Source organism: Physeter macrocephalus, chromosome 8 (genome assembly GCF_002837175.3).
Source record: "Physeter macrocephalus isolate SW-GA chromosome 8, ASM283717v5, whole genome shotgun sequence".
Taxonomy (NCBI): Eukaryota; Metazoa; Chordata; class Mammalia; order Artiodactyla; family Physeteridae; genus Physeter; species Physeter macrocephalus.
This window is the reverse complement of record NC_041221.1, coordinates 111,216,521-111,237,252: the sequence shown is the minus strand read 5'-3', so window position 1 is coordinate 111,237,252 and position 20,732 is coordinate 111,216,521.

The window sequence follows — 20,732 nt, the reverse complement described above, 5'->3', positions numbered from 1 at the left end:
CCATTTTTTAATTGTTATTTGTTTTTCTCTTTCTGACTTACTTCACTCTGTATGACAGACTCTAGGTCCATCCACCTCACTACAAATAACTCAATTTCGTTTCTTTTTATGGCTGAGTAATATTCCATAGTGTATATGTGCCACATCTTCTTTATCCATTCATCTGTTGATGGACACTTAGGTTGCTTCCATGTCCTAGCTATTGTAAATAGTGTTGCAATGAACATTGTGGTACATGACTCTTTTTGAATTATGGTTTTCTCAGGGTATATGCCCAGTAGTGGGATTGCTGGGTCGTATGGTAGTTCTATTTTTAGTTTTTTAAGGAACCTCCATACTGTTCTCCATAGTGACTGTATCAATTTACATCCCCACCAAAAGTGCAACAGGGTTCCCTTTTCTCCACACCCTCTGCGGCATTTATTGTTTGTGGATATTTTTGATGATGCCCATTCTGACTGGTGTGAAGTGATACCTCATTGTAGATTTGATTTGCATTTCTCTAATGATTAGTGATGTTGAGCATCCTTTCATGTGTTTGTTGGCAATCTGTATATCTTCTTTGGAGAAATGTCTATTTAGGTCTGCCCATTTTTGGACTGGGTTGTTTGTTTTTTTGATATTGAGTTGCATGAACTGCTTATATATTTTGGAGATTAATCCTTTGTCAGTTGCTTCATTTGCAAATATTTTCTCCCATTCTGAGGGTTGTCTTTTGGTCTTGTTTATGGTATCCTTTGCTGTGCAAAAGCTTTTAAGTTTCATTAGGTCCCATTTGTTTATTTTTGTTTTTATTTCCATTTCTCTAGGAGATGGGTCAAAAAGGATCTTGCTGTGATTTATGTCATAGAGTGTTCTGCCTATGTTTTCCTCTAAGAGTTTGATAGTGTCTGGCCTTACATGTAGGTCTTTAACCCATTTTGAGTTTATTTTTGTGTATGGTGTTAGGGAGTGTTCTAATTTCATACTTTTACATGTAACTGTCCAGTTTTCCCAGCACCACTTATTGAAGAGACTGTCTTCTCTCCATTGTATATTTTTGCCTCCTTTGTCAAAGATAAGGTGACCATATGTGCATGGGTTTAATTCTGGGCTTTCTATCCTGTTCCATTGATCTATATTTCTGTTTTTGTGCCAGTATCATACTGTCTTGATTACTGTCACTTTGTAGTAGAGTCTGAAGTCAGGGAGCCTCATTCATCCAGCTCTGTTTTTCTTTCTCAAGATTGCTTTGGCTATTCGGGGTCTCTTGTGTTTCCATACAAATTGTGAAACTTTTTGTTCTAGTTCTGTGCAAACTGTATCCTGCAACTTTACCAAATTCATTGATTAGCTCTAGTAGTTTGCTGGTAGAGTCTTTAGAATTCTCTATGTATAGTACCATGTCATCTGCAAACAGTGACAGTTTTACTTCTCTTCCTATTTGGATTCCTTTTATTTCTTTTTCTTCTGTGATTGCTGTGGCTAAAACTTCCAAAACTATGTTGAATAATAGTGGTGAGAGTGGGCAACCTTTTCTTGTTCCTGATCTTAGTGGAAATGGGTTCAGTTTTTCACCATTGAAAACAATGTTGACTGTGGGTTTGTCATATATGGCCTTTATTATGTTGAGGTAAGTTCCCTCTATGCTTACTTTCTGGAGAGTTTTTAATCATAAATGGGTGTTGAATTTTGTCAGAAGCTTTTTCTGCATCTTGAGATAATTGAGATAATCATATGGTTTTTATCCTTCAATTTGTTAATATGGTGTATCACATTGATTGATTAGCATATACTGAAGAATCCTGAAGAATCCTTGCATTCCTGGGACAAACCCCATTTGATCATGGCGTATGGTCCTTTTAATATGCTGCTGGATTCTGTTTGCTAGTATTTTGTTGAGGATTTTGCATCTATGTTCATCAGTGATATTGGCCTGTAGTTTTCTTTTTTTATAACCTCTTTGTCTGGTTTTGGTATCAGGGTGATGGTGGCCTCGTAGAATGAGTTTGGGAGTGTTCTTCCCTCTGCTATTTTTTGGAAGAGTTTGAGAGGGAAGGTGTTAGCTCTTGTCTAAATGTTTGATAAAATTTGCCTGTGAAGCCACCTGGTCCTGGGCTTTTGTTTGTTGGAAGATATTTAATCACAATTTCAATTTCAGTGCTTGTGATTGGTCTGTTTACATTTTCTATTTCTTCTTGGTTCAGTCACAGAAGGTTGTGCTTTTCTAAGAATTTGTCCATTTCTTCCAGGTTGTCCACTTTATTTGCATATAGTTGCTTGTAGTAATCTCTCATTCTGCAGTGTCAGTTGTTACTTCTCCTTTTTCATTTCTAATTCTGTTGATTTGAGTCTTCTCCCTTTTTTTCTTGATGAGTCTGGCTAACGGTTTATCAATTTTGTTTATCTTACCTTGCATTCCTGGGATAAACCCCACTTGATCATGGTGTATGATCCTTTTAATGTGCTGTTGGATTCTGTTTGCTAGTATTTTGTTGAGGATTTTGGCATCTATGTTCATCAGTGTTATTGGCCTGTAGTTTTCTTTCTTTGTGACGTGTTTATCTGGTTTTGGTGTCAGGGTTATGGTGGCCTCATAGAATGAGTTTGGGAGTGTTCTTCCCTCTGCTATTTTTTGGAAGAGTTTGAGAGGGAAGGTGTTAGCTCTTGTCTAAATGTTTGATAAAATTTGCCTGTGAAGCCACCTGGTCCTGGGCTTTTGTTTGTTGGAAGATATTTAATCACAATTTCAATTTCAGTGCTTGTGATTGGTCTGTTTACATTTTCTATTTCTTCTTGGTTCAGTCACAGAAGGTTGTGCTTTTCTAAGAATTTGTCCATTTCTTCCAGGTTGTCCACTTTATTTGCATATAGTTGCTTGTAGTAATCTCTCATTCTGCAGTGTCAGTTGTTACTTCTCCTTTTTCATTTCTAATTCTGTTGATTTGAGTCTTCTCCCTTTTTTTCTTGATGAGTCTGGCTAACGGTTTATCAATTTTGTTTATCTTCTCAACGAACCAGCTTTTAATTTTATTGATCTTTGCTATCATTTCCTTCATTTCTTTTTCATTTACTTGTGATCTGATATTTATAATTTCTTTCCTTCTGCTAACTTTACAGTTTTGGTTTTTTTTGGTTCTTCTTTCTCTAATTGCTTTTGATGTAAGGTTAGGTTGTTTATTTGAGATTTTTCTTGTTTCCTGAGGTAGGATTGTATTGCTATAAACTTCCCTCTTAGAACAGCTTTTGCTGCATTCCACAGGTTTTGGACCACCGTGTTTTCATTATCATTTGTTTCTCGGTATTTTTTAATTTCCTCTTTGACTTCTTCAGTGATCTCTTGGTTATTTAGTAGCATATTATTTAGCATCCATGTGTTTGTATTTTTTAGTTTTTTTCCTGTAATTGATATCTAATCATATAGCATTGTGGTTGGAAAAGATACTTGATACGAGTTCAATTTTCTTAAATTTACTGAGGCTTGATTTGTGACCCAAGATGTGATCTATCCTGGAGAATGTTCCATGTGCACTTGAGAAGAAAGTGTAATCTGATGTTTTTGGATGGAATGTGCTGTAAATATCAATTAAGTCTATCTTGTTTAATTTATCATTTAAAGCTGTGTTTCCTTATTTATTTTCATTTTGGATGATCTCTCCATTGGTGAAAGTGGGGTGTTAAAGTCCCCTACTATTATTTTGTTACTGTCGATTTCCCCTTTTATGACTGTTAGCATTAGCCTTATGTATTGAGGTGCTCCTATCTTGGGTGCATAAATATTTACAATTGTTATATCTTCTTCTTGGATTGATCCCTTGATCATTATGTAGTGTCCTTCTTTGTCTCTTGTAATAGTCTTTATTTTAAAGTCTATTTTGTCTGATAGGAGAATTGCTACTCCAGCTTTCTTTTGATTTCCATTTGCATGGAATATCTTTTTCCATCCCCTCAATTTCGGTCTGTATGTGTCCCTAGGTCTGAAGTGGGTCTCTTGTAGAAAGCATATATATGGGTCTTGTTTTTGTATCCATTCAGCCAGTCTATGTCTTTTGGTTGGAGCATTTAATCAGTTTACCTTTAAGGTAATTATTGATATGTATGTTCCTGTTACCATTTTCTTAATTGTTTTGGGTTTGTTATTGTAGGTCTTTTTTTCTCTTGTGTTTCTTGCCTAGAGAAGTTCCTTTAGCATTTGTTGTAAAGCTGGTTTGGGGGTGCTGAATTTAATTAAATTTAAATTTAATTTAATATAAATTTAATTTAATTTAATTTAATTTTGGGGTAAAGGTTTTAATTTCTCCATCAAATCTGAATGAGATCCTTGCTGGGTAGAGTAATCCTGGTTGTTGGTTTTTCCCTTTCATCACTTTAAATATGTCCTGCCACTCCCTTCTGGCTTGCAGAGCCTCTGCTGAGAAATCAGCTGTTAAACTTATGGGAGTTCCCCTGTATGTTATTTGTGTGATAAACCATATTAACAAATTGAAGGAGAAAAACCATATGATAATCTCAATAGATGCAGAAAAAGCTTTTGACAAAATTCAACACCCATTTATGATAAAAACTTTCCAGAAAGTTGAAAGCTTCCCTAATATGGGAAAGGAAATAGTCAATCATGCCCTGCTGGTTTTTTTCAGCTACTCCTGTGATTCTCTCTCTCTGAATGGGAATTGTGAATAATTTTCTTTTACTCAACATGTACTAGACATCTCCACTTGGATAACCTACAGACTCCTCAATATTCAACGTTCTCCAAATGGCATTTTTCATCTCCACATATGCTTCTCCTCCAATGTTCCTATTACAGTTGCTCCATATTGCCCAGCCCTGGAAGCTCAGCATCATGCTTGATCCACCCTCGTCTTTCATATACCATCTCAAATTAATCACCAAGACTTGGGTTATTTAGTTCTAAAAGTCTCTCAGTTCATTGATCTCTCCCCTACTCTATATTTCTGCTCTAAGATATACCCTTTATATATCTCCCCTAACAGTTCCTTCAGCAATTGGTGCTGGGAAAGTCGGACAGCCACATGCAAATCAATGAAGTTAGAACAGACCCTCGTACAATACACACAAAAAAACTAAAAATGGCCTTAAGACTTAAAAGACATGACACCATAAAACTAGAAGAGAACATAGGCAAAACATTCGCTGATAGAAATCATACCTATGTTTTCTTGGTATGACTCCCAAGGCACTAGAAATAAAAGCAAAAATAAACAACTGGGACCTAATCAAACTTATAAGCTTTTGCACAGCAAAGGAAACGATAAACAAAATGAAAAGACAATCCACAGAATGGGAGAAAATATTTGCAATGATGTGACCACAAGAGCTTAATTTCCAAAATATACAAACAGCTTATACAACTCAATAACAAAAAAACAAACAACCCAATTGAAAAATGGGACTAAATAGACATTTCTCCAAAGAAGGCATACAGATGGCCAATAGACACATGAAAAGATGCTCATTATTGCTAAATATTAGAGAAATGTAAATCAAAACTGTCACCTCACACGGATCAGAATGGCGATCATTAAAATGTCTACAAATAAATGCTGGAGGGGGTATGGAGAAAAGGGAACCCTCCTACACTGTTGGAGGGAATGTAAATTAGTGCAGCCAGTATGGAAAAGAGTATGGAGGTTCCTCAAAAAACTAAAAATAGAGTTGACATATGATCTAGCAATTCCACTCCTGGGCATAGATCCAGACAAAACTATAATTCAAAAAGATACATGCACCCCTATGTTCATAGCAGCACTAAATAGCCAAGACATGGGCACAAACTAAGTGTCCATCAACAGATGAATGGATAAGAAGATGTTGTATACACACACACACACACACACACACACACACACTATGGAATATTACTCAGCCATAAAAAATAATGAAATAACACCATTTGCAGCAACATGGATGGACCTAGAGATTTTCATACCAAGAGAAGAAAGTCAGAAAAAAATGAAGACAAATACCATAAGATATCACTTATATGTGAGATCTAAAATACAGCACAAATGAACATATCTATGAAACAGAAAGAGACTCACAGATATAGAGAACAGACTTGTGGTTGCCAAGAGGGAGGGGGATGGGGGAGGAAAGGATTGGGAGTTTGGGATTAGCAGATACAAACTAGTATATATAAAATGGATAAACAACAAGGTCTTACTGTAGAGCACAGGGAACTATATTCAATACCCTGTGATAAACCGTAAAGGAAAAGAATGTGAAAAAGAGTGTATATATATATATATATATGTATAACTGAATCACTTTGCTGCACAGCAGAAATTAACACAACACTGTAAATCAACTGTAATTCAAGAAAATTTTAAATATATATATCTCCCCTGAACTATTTCAACAGTGCCCTAAATGTTTCCCTGCCTACAGACTAGCTCTCCTCAAATAATACTTCTTCATCACTGACAAAGTGACCTATCTAAAATGCAAATCTTATCCTGTTATTCTACACCCTGCTATTTAAAATCCATCAGTGTCTTCTCCATTACTTATAGGATGTGGGTCCTTCAAGATCTGAGCTCTACCTGCCTCTCTCTTTATGCTACAGCTCTTCTGAAAAGTTTGCAGATCCCTCACAAACCAACCTCTACACCCTGGCTTGCACTTTTCTCTCTCTCTCTCTGAACTGCCCTTCTTTCTCCACTGGTTAGTGCCTACTCATCACTTTACCTCCTAGACTGAGCTAAATGACCCATCTTGGTGTTCCTGTTCCCATAGCATGGGATTTATCACATGGTATTCTCGCGTCTGTCCCCAAGGTTGAATTTCTCATAAGTGTTTTGAGGACAGTCAGAGGTAAAGTCCAAGTTCAGTGGCAGAAGGAAAAAAAAATCACTGGACTAGAAATCATAAGAACTCAGGGTCTAAATCAGCTATTAATCTGCTGTGAAATCTTGGACAAGTCACTCCCCTTCTCTGGTCCAGCTTGCATAGGAGAGGCGTACACCATATATAATCATAATCTACCATGTTCTGATTCGTCTCTATATCTTCCAACATATAGAGAGAATATATTCACTTATGTTCACACACTACCCTTTCTACCTTCCCCTCATTCCTCTGCTTTCTTTCCCAGGGCTTTATGTAAGATAGTTGTTCTCAACCCTGGTTTCACTGTGGCACTTTACAAGATACAGATGGCTGGCCCTATTCCCAGGGATTCTGGCATTATTGGTCTAATGTAGTACTCCAGCCTTGGTATTTTTTTAAAAGCATGCCAGATGATTCTAATGTGCAGATGATTAGCAACCATCAGCATCAAACAGTGATTTTCAAAGTTTTACCCCCTAGGCCAGCAGGATCAGCATCACTTGGGAAACTGTTAGAAATGCATATTCTCAGGCTCCAACACAGACCTAATGAATTAGAAACTCCAATCTCTATAGGTGAGTCTGATGCACTCTAAATCATTGCCTCTTTTTGAACACTTCTCTCTCAAGCCCATGACATCAAAATTAGAGGTCACTACTATAGTTTCAGAGCATTATATCCCTGGCATTTATCTTTAAACATGTTCATTCATATAACCAAAATCAGCTTCAAAGTTGTTGTTTAAGCTACCCTATGTCTTCCAACAAGGGAGCTTCCTTGACTGGATCAGAGTTAACATGTAAAAGATATATATGAGGTTAGGGCATAGAATGGAATGTTGGATTTATCTTGGAGAGCAGTAGGGCATATCTCTGGCTGGGATATAGAATAGGAGTGAAAATCAGGCACAGATGCTGCCAACATGGGCAGCACTCTTGGAAGTAGGCCCACTGGAACTGGCTACGAGGTTGCCTTTTCTTTCTCTTATATAAATCTCTGATATCCAACACTTTCTTACAAGTCCTGGGATGAAATATATGATCCTGGTTGAGGTTACCAGTCAGCCAACATCTAGAAAACTGAATATTTGTCCTAACTGATGTCCTGAGAAATAGAACACTAATTTTAGAGCCACACAACTTGACTGTCTGAACTTGCATCAACCTTGATAATATATCAGCTTCATAAGAAGTTTGTTTATACCATCCTTTTATCCTCTAAAGAGAAGGGCAGACAATAACAGCATGAAGCAATTTCCTCACTCTCAACCCATCCTGCCTACATGAGAGGCTGTCACTCTCTATGGGGTTTAGAGACAAATTCCAATCCTAATTTTTTCTTTTTATTTGCCCAAGCAATCTCTCTTCCTTAAATTATGGAGCTCTAGAAATGTGTTTATTCAATCATTAATTAATTCTTGAACAAAATGTTTCTATTCAAAAGCAACATGTTTGTTTTACACTCATCACATTTTAAATTATATCACTTAACATGTGGAATCCTAAAAACACAACAAACAAGTGAATACAAAGAAAAGAAGCAGACTCCCAGATACAGAGAAAAATCTAGTGGTTACTAGTGGGGAGAGGTGGGGAGGGGCGATACAGGGTTGGGGGAGTGTGAAGCACAAGCTATTGGGTGTAAGATAGGCTCAAGGATGTATGGTACAACACAGGGAACAGAACCAGTACTTTGTAATGACTGTAAATGGAAAGTAACCTTTACAAAGTTTATAAATTTTTTAAAAAGAAAGGATATTTAAGTGATCTAATGAAATCATGCTTGAAAGGAAAAAATAGATAAATAAACATATAGTTGTTTAATTATTTGTCTAGCTCCCTCAGTAACTGGAAGTTTCATTCAGATAAGACCATGTCAGTTTGTTTACCATAGTGTAGCCGGTATCCAGCACCAGGTAGGCACTCATTAAAGAGTAAATGAAGGAAATACTGAATGGCGCTTCAAGTGTAATACAGAGGAAGAAAAGGGTGCTGTGGGCAGACATGGTGGCTCATTACCTCTTCTGGTGCAAGTGTAAGAATAAATACAAATTAAGAGGCTCCATTCTCCCTGTTGGAAAGAAAGGAAAAGATTCCCCCCCTCCTCTCTTTTTTTTTCTTTTTTGACTCAGAGCATTTACTATAGAAAACTTGTGATTGTAAAGTACTTTCTCCTCTCTTTGAAATGTATATAAATCCTTTTGAAAACTAAGTAGGCCTTTTGTCAGCTTTAGAGAATGTCTTTCTCAAAGACCTTGAAGCTATCTTTTCAAAACATAAACATCAAGAGAGATAGCACGCCTACCTCCCAGTTTCTAAGGAAGAATAGGAGCCTACCTTGGGTCGGTACCTTGCTCCAAGTTGCAAAACTGCCTCCTGTCATAAAAGTATGAGAAGTTTGTTTTTCTTCTGGATAAAGCCAATTAACTAACACAGATGGTCACCCCAATTACCAGGTAAACTAGGAATGAACTATGTGTAACAAATGATGTTATCAAGTCCTCTTACTTGTGGACTAGTTATTATCTATCTTGAAAACATGTATGTAATAGGCTGTATCTACTTGGTTACAAAAAAGGGTGAGAGATTTCTTTGTCTTCACCATCTTTTAGTGGATTGCCTGTGATATATACATCACATTCTGGTTTTATGTTTATTCAATAACAAACCTGCTTCCTTTCTCTACTACCTTTGTGGGGAGGTTTTCTAGATTGGGAGATTTTGTTTCTGATTTTATTTCCCCAATACAGGCCAGGGACAATCAATGGAGAATTTACATGAGAGCAGAAATTATCCGTGTGAAGAGAGGGAAGCATGTTTGTCATGTGAAAAAGACCAGAGAGGACCTCCCTGGTGGCACAGTGGTTAAGAATCTGCCTGCCAATGCAGGGAACACGGGTTCGAGCCCTGGTCTGGGAAGATCCCACATGCCGTAGAGCAGCTAAGCAACTACTGAGCCTGCGCTCTAGAGCCCACGAGCCACAACTACTGAAGCCCGTGCGCCTGGAGCCTGTGCTCCACAAGAGAAGCCACCGCAATGAGAAGCCCATGCAGTACAATGAAGAGTAGCCCCCACTCCCACAACTAGAGAAAGCCCGTGCGCAGGAACAAAGACCCAACACAGCCAAAAATAAATAAATAAATACATACATACATACATACATAAAAATAATAATAAAAGACCAGAGATGTCAGAAAGGACTTGATGCAAGAGAGGTGCAGGGAAAATCCAGGTAATGAAGAGCCTCTTAAGTTATGTGAAGGAATTTGGACTTTATCCTGAGGGAAATTGAATAATCAAGGTGGTATCACAATAGGATTTGCCTTTAGAAACCGTAACTCTTGATGTTATGTGCAGAAAGGATTGGAAAGAAATATTAGTGAATATAAGGAGATGAAGTTAGGCGGGAGATGGGCAATAATAATTACAGTAATAATAATAGTAATAATATATAGCCACGACTAACACTATCTTGAGCTAACTATATGCTGGGCCCACTTCTCAGCACTCCACATGTATTGTCATTAATTTTTTTTAACATTTTATTTTATATTGGAGTATAGCTGTTTAACAATGTTGTGATAGTTTTAGGTGCACAGCAAAGTGACTCAGCCATACAGTATTGTCATTAACTTTTGCAACAGCTCAATGAGGTTGTTGTGTTATCATACCAATTTATAGATGAGAAAACTGAAAGATAAACCAATTAAATAACTTGCTCAAGAGTAATATAAGATAGAGCTGGAATTTAAACCTGGGCTCAGGGACAGTTTTCTTAACCTCTACACTCCCTCCCGATGTCAGTTTGGTTGAAGGTGGTGGCAAGATGGTTATAATAAGGTGGATTGATTCAAGAAATATTTAGAAGGTAGAATAGACAGAGTTGAGGATTGAGTGGATGTGGGGAATGGGCAAGAGAAAGGTGTTAAGGATGTTGTCCAGTTTTCTATTAGTATAGTTGAACTATTCACTGGGGAAGGAGGGCCAAGAACACGGCAATTCTGGAAGGAAAATTAAAGAATTTGAAGGATACACTGCATTGAGGAACCAGAGTGGAGATGTCCAATGAAGCAGCTATTACATAGCTCTGGAGCTCAAAAGGGAAGACAGCTCTTAACAGAAGGATGGTAACTGAGGTTGTGGGAGCAGATCAGAATGCCCGAGGAGAGAGAGCACAGTAAAGGGGAGAGGCCCAGATCAAACCCCGGGGAACATCAAGAAGAGAAGAGTCACCTCCATAGTAGATTAAGAAGACTGTCAAGGAAGTAGAGGGGAAAAGAGTGCGGTATTTGCAAAGCTCAGAGAAAAGAATGTCCCTGAAGGAGATGGCGTCAATAATGTTAAGAACGGCCATAAAACCTTCCTTGGCTCAGAAAGAAGGAAGCAAGGTTATGACCCTCCCTGCCCAACAATCAACCAGTGTGAACATAAATCTAACTCAGGTTCTGATGGAAGGCTAACATGGCAGTACTTTGATTCAATTTTTGCTTTAAATGTTCAGACTACTGTCATTTCCCCCACAATGGTACACCATATTGCTTTCCTTCTGTGAAGCTGAGTATGCAAAATAAGACTGCAAATCCTCCTGCTGCCTCAGGAAGAAAATGCAGAATATGAAAAGTGGTGCAGTAAGCAAGCTGATTATTTTGTCTCTGTGAAACCAAAGCCAGCCATCTTCATAGTCTCCTCTCAGATCCCAAAGATGCCATTAACTCTACCACCCTCTCTTATTTGTGACCCTCCTCTTCCTATTAATCTCATTTCATTCCTTGACATTTTCCTCTGGCAGCAGATTTAGGGTGAGTTAACCATATTTGCAGAGATTTTGTTGTTTTCTTAAAAAGTAGACCTGCTAATGTGATTTTTGCCTAGTTTGGGTAGGCTAATACAGATCCTATTATTCATGCTTGAAGATTTGGGGGAATGACTAAATGTTTTCATTCTGTGCATCTGGGCAACTTAATTTCATTTTGTCCCCTGACATTTGAAGATAGCTTTAGGGTTTTCTTTTCTCTTTCCCTCTATTCATTCTCTCCCACACTCCCCCCTCTCTTGCCCTACCCTACCCACTATTGGATTGTTCATCTTTATTGGCTTGGAAACTGGGCTGCAATGTGATTTTCCACTTGATTTCTAGTGGAATGGAATTTTTAGAAGTTTTTCTATCTTCTGGCTGCATGTGGGTGATGAGGAAAACCCTCTTCATCCAAGCTCATAAGCTCTTACAATACTTACCTACCAGAAATGGTTGAGGTCTGGAGTTGAGGGTGTCTAAGCCAGGCTCTAAAATAAGGCCAGACCTAAAACAACTTAGGAAGTAAGGAACTAATGACAGGTCTTAAGGATTTAGAGATACTCTCTTTACCCCTTCCTAGTCTTTCTGTACTGAGTCCTCATGGAAATGAACTAGCACTGGTTGGAATTCTGTGCAAGGCTCTGCCAATCCTGTTTTAGCGCTTGACGTGGGTAGTGATAGCTTGAGGTAAGGTGTGAGATAGTGAACGGGATAGCTCTGGGGACGGTGCCAGATAGATTTTTTTTTCGTAAGTTGATAATTTTGAGAACCACCCAAGTTTGGCTCCATTTCGTTCTAAATATCTGCTCCCAGCTTCACTATTGATTTGCTGAACATCCAACAAATTCTGTTTTTGCTTGCTCCACCTTGAAATATAAGCGGCAGCCCCCTTTCTCCATGGCACTTGTGAGGGAAGTGAAAGCAGTTCTTTGTGAAAATACAATGCTAGCACTTGTATTTTCCTTCCGCTGTAGATTTAAGGTCCTAGCAGCGATCTCGTGCAAGGGATCCTTCTTGCAGGAGCACAGGGGGTCATTGCTTCTAAATAAGTAACTGAAGAGCATTCCCTTTCAGCTAGAGAAGGATGAAGGATTCTGAGATGGCCAAGAACTCCCCTGCAGAGCTGGTAGATTCAAGTTGGCAGCAGGGAGAGAAGAGTAAGGCTTTCTGGAGATGAGAGGAATGTGGGCCAGGAAGAGGTGTCTGCTAGGAAGCTGCCAGGCTACAGGACTCTCTCCTTCACTAAATGGGAAAAGGGAAAGGAACTACATTTCCTGAGTACCTTGTCCATGCCAAGCACAGTGCTAGGCAATTTTATGCAGATAATCTGGCTTAAGAACTGCTCAGTAAGTCAGACACTATTACGTAACTGCTTATGATGAAACTGAGGCTCAGAAAGGTTGTAAGACTGCTGATCAACACCCAGTTAGGAAAAGACAAGGATGTAATTTGAAACTAAATCTATTTGACTTCAAAGTCCATACACTTCTCTGTAGCCTGCTTTGGACACTTATTCCTTGCTCTGGCATCACAGGGAAAGGGAGGTCACGGTGGACCCTCCCCTGTTCTCTCCACACACTGGGGAGAGAGGGTGCTGACCCTGCTCCTGGTCTCCAGGGCTGGGCACTTGACCCTGGCCCGGTGGTGAGACCATGGTCCTTCCTTGGCCACCATGATTAGAGCAAGGTCAGGCAGATGACACAAGTAAATATAATGAGTTTCAACTCCTAGAGCTGAGGAAAAGCTTCCTTCTTTATTTGGGGGTTGCTAAGCCCGTGGAAAGTAAGCCTGGAGCTGCCCGCACTGAAGAACAGCCAATCAGTAGAAAGTGAGCACAGAGGAAAGCACAGAGGAGAGGTGGATTTCTGGCAATGTCAGATTCATTTCACCATCTCTTCTGCTGTGCCTGAAGCTAGACCTACTCCAGTACTTGTCATTGATGGAGCCAGTTTTGCACCTTAAGAAAATTTTTGCTAAGTTTCCTCTTACTTCCAACCAAAAGAACCCTGATTAATATGAGCATTAAAAGAGGGAATTTTTTTTTTTTTTTTTTTTTTTTTTTTTTTTTTTTTTTTTTGCGGTACGCGGGCCTCTCAGTGCTGTGGCCTCTCCCGTTGCGGAGCACAGGCTCCGGACGCACAGGCTCAGTGGCCATGGCTCACGGGCCCAGCCGCTCCGCGGCATGTGGGATCTTCCCAGACCGGGGCACGAACCCGTGTCCCCTGCATCGGCAGGTGGGCTCTCAACCACTGCGCCACCAGGGAAGCCCAAAAGAGGGAATTTTTAAAGATATTTATACTGTTGCTTATCTTTGGAAACTGGCAATTTACATTGGGAGAGGTCACACAAAGCTGTGAAAGAGCTACATCACCATCAAGTGCTGTTTTCTATTGCTATCATAACAGATTATTGCAAACGTAGGGTCTTACAACAAGACACATGTATTATTACCTTACAGTTCTGCAGTTCAGAAGTTCAACCCAGGTCTCATCAGGCTAAAATCAAGGTGCCAGCAGGGCTGCATTCCTTTCTGGAGGCTCTAGGGGAGGATCCATTCCCTGGCCTTTTCAAGCTTCTAGAAGTCACCCACATTCTGTGGTTTGTGCCTTCCTTCCTCCACCTGCAAAGCCAGCAACACCCTATGACCCAGCAATTCCACTACTGGGCATATACCCTGAAAAAACCATAATTCAAACAGAGTCATGTACCACAATGTTCATTGCAGCACTAGTAACAAGAGCCAGGACATGGAATCAACCTAAGTGTCCATCGAGAGCTGAATGGATAAAGAAGATGTGGCACATATACACAATGGAATATTACTCAGCCTTAAAAAGAAATGAAATTGAGTTATTTGTAGTGAGGTGGATATACCTAGAGTCTGTCATACAGAGTGAAGTAAGTCAGAAAGAGAAAAACAAATACCATGTGCTAACACATATATATGGAATCTAGGGAAAAAAATGGTTCTGAAGAACCTAGGGGCAGGACAGGAATATAGACACAGATGTAGAGAATGGACTTGAGGACATGGGGAGAGGGAAGGATAAGATGGGACGAAGTGAGAGAGTGACATGGGCATATATACACTACCAAATGTAAAATAGATAGCTAGTGGGAGGCAGCCGCATAGCACAGGGAGATCAGCTCAGTGCTTTGTGACCACCTAGTGGGGTGGGATAGGGAGGGTGGGAGGGAGACGCTAGAGGGAGGAGATATGGGGATATATGTATATGTACAGCTGATTCACTTTGTTATAAAGCAGAAACTAACACACCATTATAAAGCAATTATACTCCAATAAAGATGTTAAAAAACAAAAGAATGAACTAATGTCATTTGCAGCAACATGGATGGACCTAGAGATTATCATACTAAGTGAAGTAAGTCAGAAAGAGAAAGACAACTACCATATATTCTCACTTATATGTGGAATCTAAAAACAAAACCAACCAAACAACAACAAAACTTAAGCTCATAGATACAGAGAACAGATTGGTGGTTGTCAGGTGGTAGGGGAAGATGGACAAAACAAGTGAACAGGGGGGTCAAAATCATAGTGACTATAGTTAAAAATACTGTATTGTATATTTGAAAGTTGCTAAGAGTAAGTCTTAAAAGTCCTCATCATAAAAAAGAAAAAAGAAAAAAAACTGTAACTATCTATGCTGACAAATGTTAACTAGACTTATTATGGTCAGCATTTTGCAATGTACACAAATATTGAATCATGTTGTGCACCTGAAACTAATATAATACTATGTCAATTATACTTCAATTTTTTTTAAAAAGTAAATTTTAAAATTGTGAAAAAAAAAAAAGCCAACAACATAACATCCATCGTCACATATCTTTCTCTGACTCTTCCCTTCTGCTACCTCATCCACCTTTAAGCACCCTTGTGATTACACTGGGCCCACCTGGATAGCCCGGATAATGTCCCCATCTTAAAGTCAGCTGATTAGCAAACTTAATTTCACCCACAACCTTAATTCCTCTTTTGCCATGCAAACGAACACACTCACAGGTTCTGGGCATTAGGGTGTGGACATCTTGCCGCCAGAGGTTGGGAGACGCATTTTTCTGCCTAACACAGTGCATTCTCCTGCGAGAGCAAGGAACATACTTTTTTGTAATTTCGTGTTAATTGCCTGCTTTTGCAATAGACTGTGACCATCTCTTCTTTCCAGTTTTGTTCCAGTGCCTTCCATGGAGCCTGTACCATACTGCCAATTAATATTTATGGGTTTGTTTGCTATAGAAAATAAGGGAAAGGGCAATGAGACAAGAGGTCAGGAAAGGCTTTCTGGAAAGTGATTGTTTTGTTACTGCTGTATCTTTGGCACCTAACACTGTCGATTTTCAAAGAATATTTGGGGAGTAAATGAATAAATGAAGGTGGGATTTGAATTGGACCTCTTAAGATGGGTAGCATTTAAGGCTTAGAATTAAAAATGTGCAAAGTATGCCAGGAACTCAGGGAGGAGAAGATGAAAGTAATGACTGTGTAGAGGATTCACAAAAGGCAAGAGCGGGTTTTTGAACAGCCAGGTCAGGCTGGATTCCAGACAGCCTTGGGGCGGGGCCTAAGGTGCAAAGGGCTTTTGTTCTCTATAGTCAGTGAGAAATCCCCAGAGCCACTGCACACCCTATATGATGCTCCCAGCACTTACTCCCTTGGTGATCTCATCTGGTTTTGTCAATGCCATCCATATGCTGATACCTGTCAAGTGTACGTATCCAGACCTAACCTCTCCTCTGACCTCCACATTCACACATCCACGTGCCTATTTGACATTGTCACGCAGGTATCTAAAAAGCATTCCAAACTTCGCGTGTCCAAAACCAAACTCCTGATTTTCACCCTCATTCCTCAACACCAACTTTCTCTTTCCCCAGTCTTCCACATCTTAGTAAATGGATATTCCAGACTTTCAATGGTTTGGTTAGAGGACCTTGGAGTCTGCTCTCACAACCCACATTCAACCCATCAGCAAATCCTAACCACTCTACCTTTAAGATATTTCCAGAATTCAACTACTTCTTGGCACCCCTGCCATTAAGCCTTGGTTCAACCAGTATGACTGTAATGGCTTCCTAGCTGGGCTCCCTCATTTCACCATCTCCCCTTGATTCTCAATAAAGTAGCCAGAGTATTCCTTCTTTTTTTTTTTTTTTTTTGCGGTACGCGGGCCTCTCGCTGCTGTGGCCTCTCCCGTTGCGGAGCACAGGCTCCGGACGCGCAGGCTCAGCGGCCATGGCTCACGGGCCCAGCCGCTCCGCGGCATGTGGGATCCTCCCGAACCGGGGCACGAGCCCGTGTCCCCTGCAACGGCAGGCGGACTCTCAACCACTGCGCCACCCGGGCAGCCCACTTCTTTTTTTTATATATAAATTTATTTATTTATTTTTGTGCGTTGGGTCTTCGTTGCTTCGCGTAGTCTTTCTCTAGCTGCAGCAAGCAGGGGCTACTCTTTGTTGTGGAGCACAGGCTCTAGGCACCCAGGCTTCAGTAGCTGTGGCACGTAGGCTCAGTAGTTGTGGCTCTCGGGATCTAGAGCGCAGGCTCAGTAGTTGTGGCGCACGGGCTTAATTGCTCCGAGGCATATAGGATCCTCCCGGACCAGGGATCAAACCCGTGTCCCCTGCAATGGCGGGCGGATTCTTAACCACTGCGCCACCAGGGAAGTTCCCAGAGTATTCCTTTTAAAATTCTAATGAGATCCCTGCTCAAAACCCCCAAGTGGCTCTGCATCTTACTTAGAATAAAAGCTAAAGTCCTTACAACAGCATACAAGTGCTTATACTAGCTGGCCTTGCCCCCTGCCCTCTTCTCTTCCCTCATAGCCCACTATTCCCTCATGTCAAGCTCTGCTCCGGCCACACTGGTCTCCTTAACTGCTTCTTGAACACACCAAGCCTGCCTCTGAGGTACTTACAGCTCTCACTCCATGGACTGCTCTTTTCCCAGATGTTCAAATGACTCGTGCATTCACCCATTCATTCCTTTTTTCAGGTGTCTGATAAAATATCACTTTCCCAGAAGCACCCTCCTTCACCACCCAATATACAACAACACCCCATCCCCAGCATTCCCTATGCCTCTTACTAAAGGCTTTCCTTTCCCCCCCGCAGCATTCACCCCCATCTGATTTACTATATATTTGTTTATTCCACTAGAAATGTAAGCTCCAAAATACTAGTGACTGTGCATATTTTTTGCAATGTACACTCAGTGCCTAGAACAGTACCCAGCACGTAGTAAGAACTTAATCTTTGTTGAGTGAATGAATTAACAACGGAAAATAGATGAGGAAGGGTCACTTGGGGGTGGGCTTTGGAAGAATGAGGTGGATACAGAATGCAGGCTACAGAACCATCCAGGAGACTGAGCTAGAAGCCCAGATTTTTGGATCAGGGAACGTGGGAAAGGAGAGATAGCATGAAAGAAGTCTGCAATGGGAACATCTTAGATATGGTAGAATGAATATTGGAAATGAAGGTTAAAAAAGAGTCTGGTGATGTGGTAATTTTTAGGGAAATGGGAATGTGAGAGCCAACAGAAAGATGCTGGTATAGAGGACCACTTTGGAGGAGAATATGGGCTCAGTGTTTGGTTAGACTGCATTTGATGTGTCTACAAAACATCCACTTGGAGGCTTCTCTCAGGGCGAAGGGCAGAGACTAAGCCTGTAAGATGGGCAGGAGTCTCGGGCACTCTTTTGGGCCCCAGTCTAATACTCAGGCAGGCTGGGTATCCAGCTTAGCTTAGAAAATAATTAGATGAGGTGTCCTGCTTGAAAGGCAGCATGCTCGGAGCTTGGCGTGCTGGGAGAGGGCAAATGCGGGTCCTTCTAGTGAAGTGCTGAGTGGAGTGGAAGGCAGAGACAGCCAACCCAGCAAAGCAAGAGCAAGAGTGTAGTGTTTTTTTGGTCACGCCATACGGCGTGCAGGATCTTAGTTCCCCGACCAGGGCTCGAACCCGGGCCCCCTGCAGTAGAAGCATGGAGTCTTAACCACTGGACCACCAGGGAAGTCCCAAGAGTGTTTGTTTTTTCATGTTGATAAGAAAGTTTGGGACTTACTAGGGATTTCTGAAGACAGGAAAATGCCATTTTATAGACATTCCAGTTTCACGAGTGATTGAGACAATCTGCAGCTTTAAGCCCACTGATAACTGGATGGCTGCAGCAACCTTGACGGCCCAGGAATGAGCTACCTCATAAATCTTGCTTAAATACTTACTGCTCTCATGTCACCCTAGTTGGGAGTCCACTTCAGCAGTTTCACCAGTTAAATATTGGCAGAGACCTGTTTTCCCACCATTCGGTGAAGATTTGTTGCCTTCTCCAGAGGGCTGGTGGTGTGAGTGGAACCTCTCTACATTCCTGGGTGAGGACCACGTGGCCCCTGGTATGGAGGCCGTGGTGACTGAGGGGAAAGAGTCGGCTCCCTAGAGCAGGTCCTTACATGCCTTGGGAGGACAAACCATGGAAGCAGAACCTCATCAACTGCCCAGTGAACCTCACTAAAAAGATAGCACCCAGGGCAGCTGAACCCTCAACAGCTCACTGACTGATTCAGCCAATTCCCTTCAGGTACACTTTTGAAAGTGGCAATGATTTATCTTTAGCTGGGCACCTCTGAGCCAACAGCTAAGAGGACCAAATTACCCTCTTATTTAAAAATACACGCCCGTCTGTCCTCCCTCGATGTGCTCTGTAAAAGGCACCGGCTCTGATTTTCCCTGCAGGGCTCCTCAGGGCGCCTCACCCCTTCTGCTGTCTTTCTCTCCTTCAGGCCTGGAGCAGGTGTTTGCTTTGCCCTGGGTGGTTTGAATAGATTCCTAAAGGACATGTCAGTTTGGTCAAATAGTTATCCAAATGTGTGATCTTTTGTTCAGAGAAATGGATGATTTTCATTTTCGCTTGATTTTTGCAACCTCAAGGGGAGATGACATAGCATAGTTTATGGAATAAGGCTTTCTTATCTCCATACATGATGGGCCCACTGACATCATCATGGTCTAAACCTAGTAAGCTCTTCATATCCAACTTTCTGCCCCTGTAACCTGCCCAGGGAAGTGAAACTGTGCTGGGGCAGGAAAGCCCTGGCCTTCTGACTCACACTTGGGACCGTGTCCCTTTGAGGTCTTGATTTCTCCTGCCATTGCAATGAGCTGGGCACGCTTCTCCACGGCTCCAGCTCTCATCCTCGGTCTGCTGGAATTTTCCTTCTCAGACCAGTTCTTTTCAAAGACATTCTCCTCCTCCCTCACCCCGCCAGCACACCAGCATCAGCTCTTCAACGGGAAGAAACACAGGAAGGATATCCAAATACAGGAAGAGCAGCTGCCTTCAAACAACCCAGCAGCAATCTCTGACATAAGGAAATGAAAAGGCTGACAACCTGCTTGACAGAGTGGGAGACGGGAAATACAGGGAGAATCATTAAATTACTCTCCCGATAAATTATCCTCACACACAACAAAATCCACCTCTACTTGCTAGGCAGCCTCTTACAGGCCATGTCTCTACTTTCTCATTTATAAAATGGGGACCCTCCTAGGCTTGTTCCAGGAGGTAAATATCATAGCTCCTCAAAATGAAGAAATCGGTAATTCATTCTTCCCACACATACTATTGAGTGTCTAATATACGATAAGCCCCAAGGATAAAGCAGTATCCTCGTATGGAATTGACATGCTAAGGAGAAGCTGAGGCTAGAGGACAAAGAAGGAAGCCTCCAGCCTCACAGAGTCAGAAGGAAGAGCATTCCTGGGAGAGGGCAGAGCTGAGGCAAAGGCCCTAAGCTGGAAACAAGTTTTGCGCCCCCAGGAAACCAGAAAATGGCCAGTGTGGCTGGAGCTTGTGGGTAAAAGTGAGAGTGGGGAGGGAAGCAGGGGTCAGTTCATGTGAGACTTGCAGGACAGGGTAAGTATTTGGATTTCAAGTTCAGTAAAATAGGAAGAATCTACATTCTGATTTATATTTTAAAAGATCACATTGTCTTCTCTTTGTAGAGGATTGCAAGAGTGGGAAGAGGAAGAGTAGTTTGGAACAAAGGACAGCCATTTAGGAAAGAGAGTATGTGGCTTGGACTCCACATA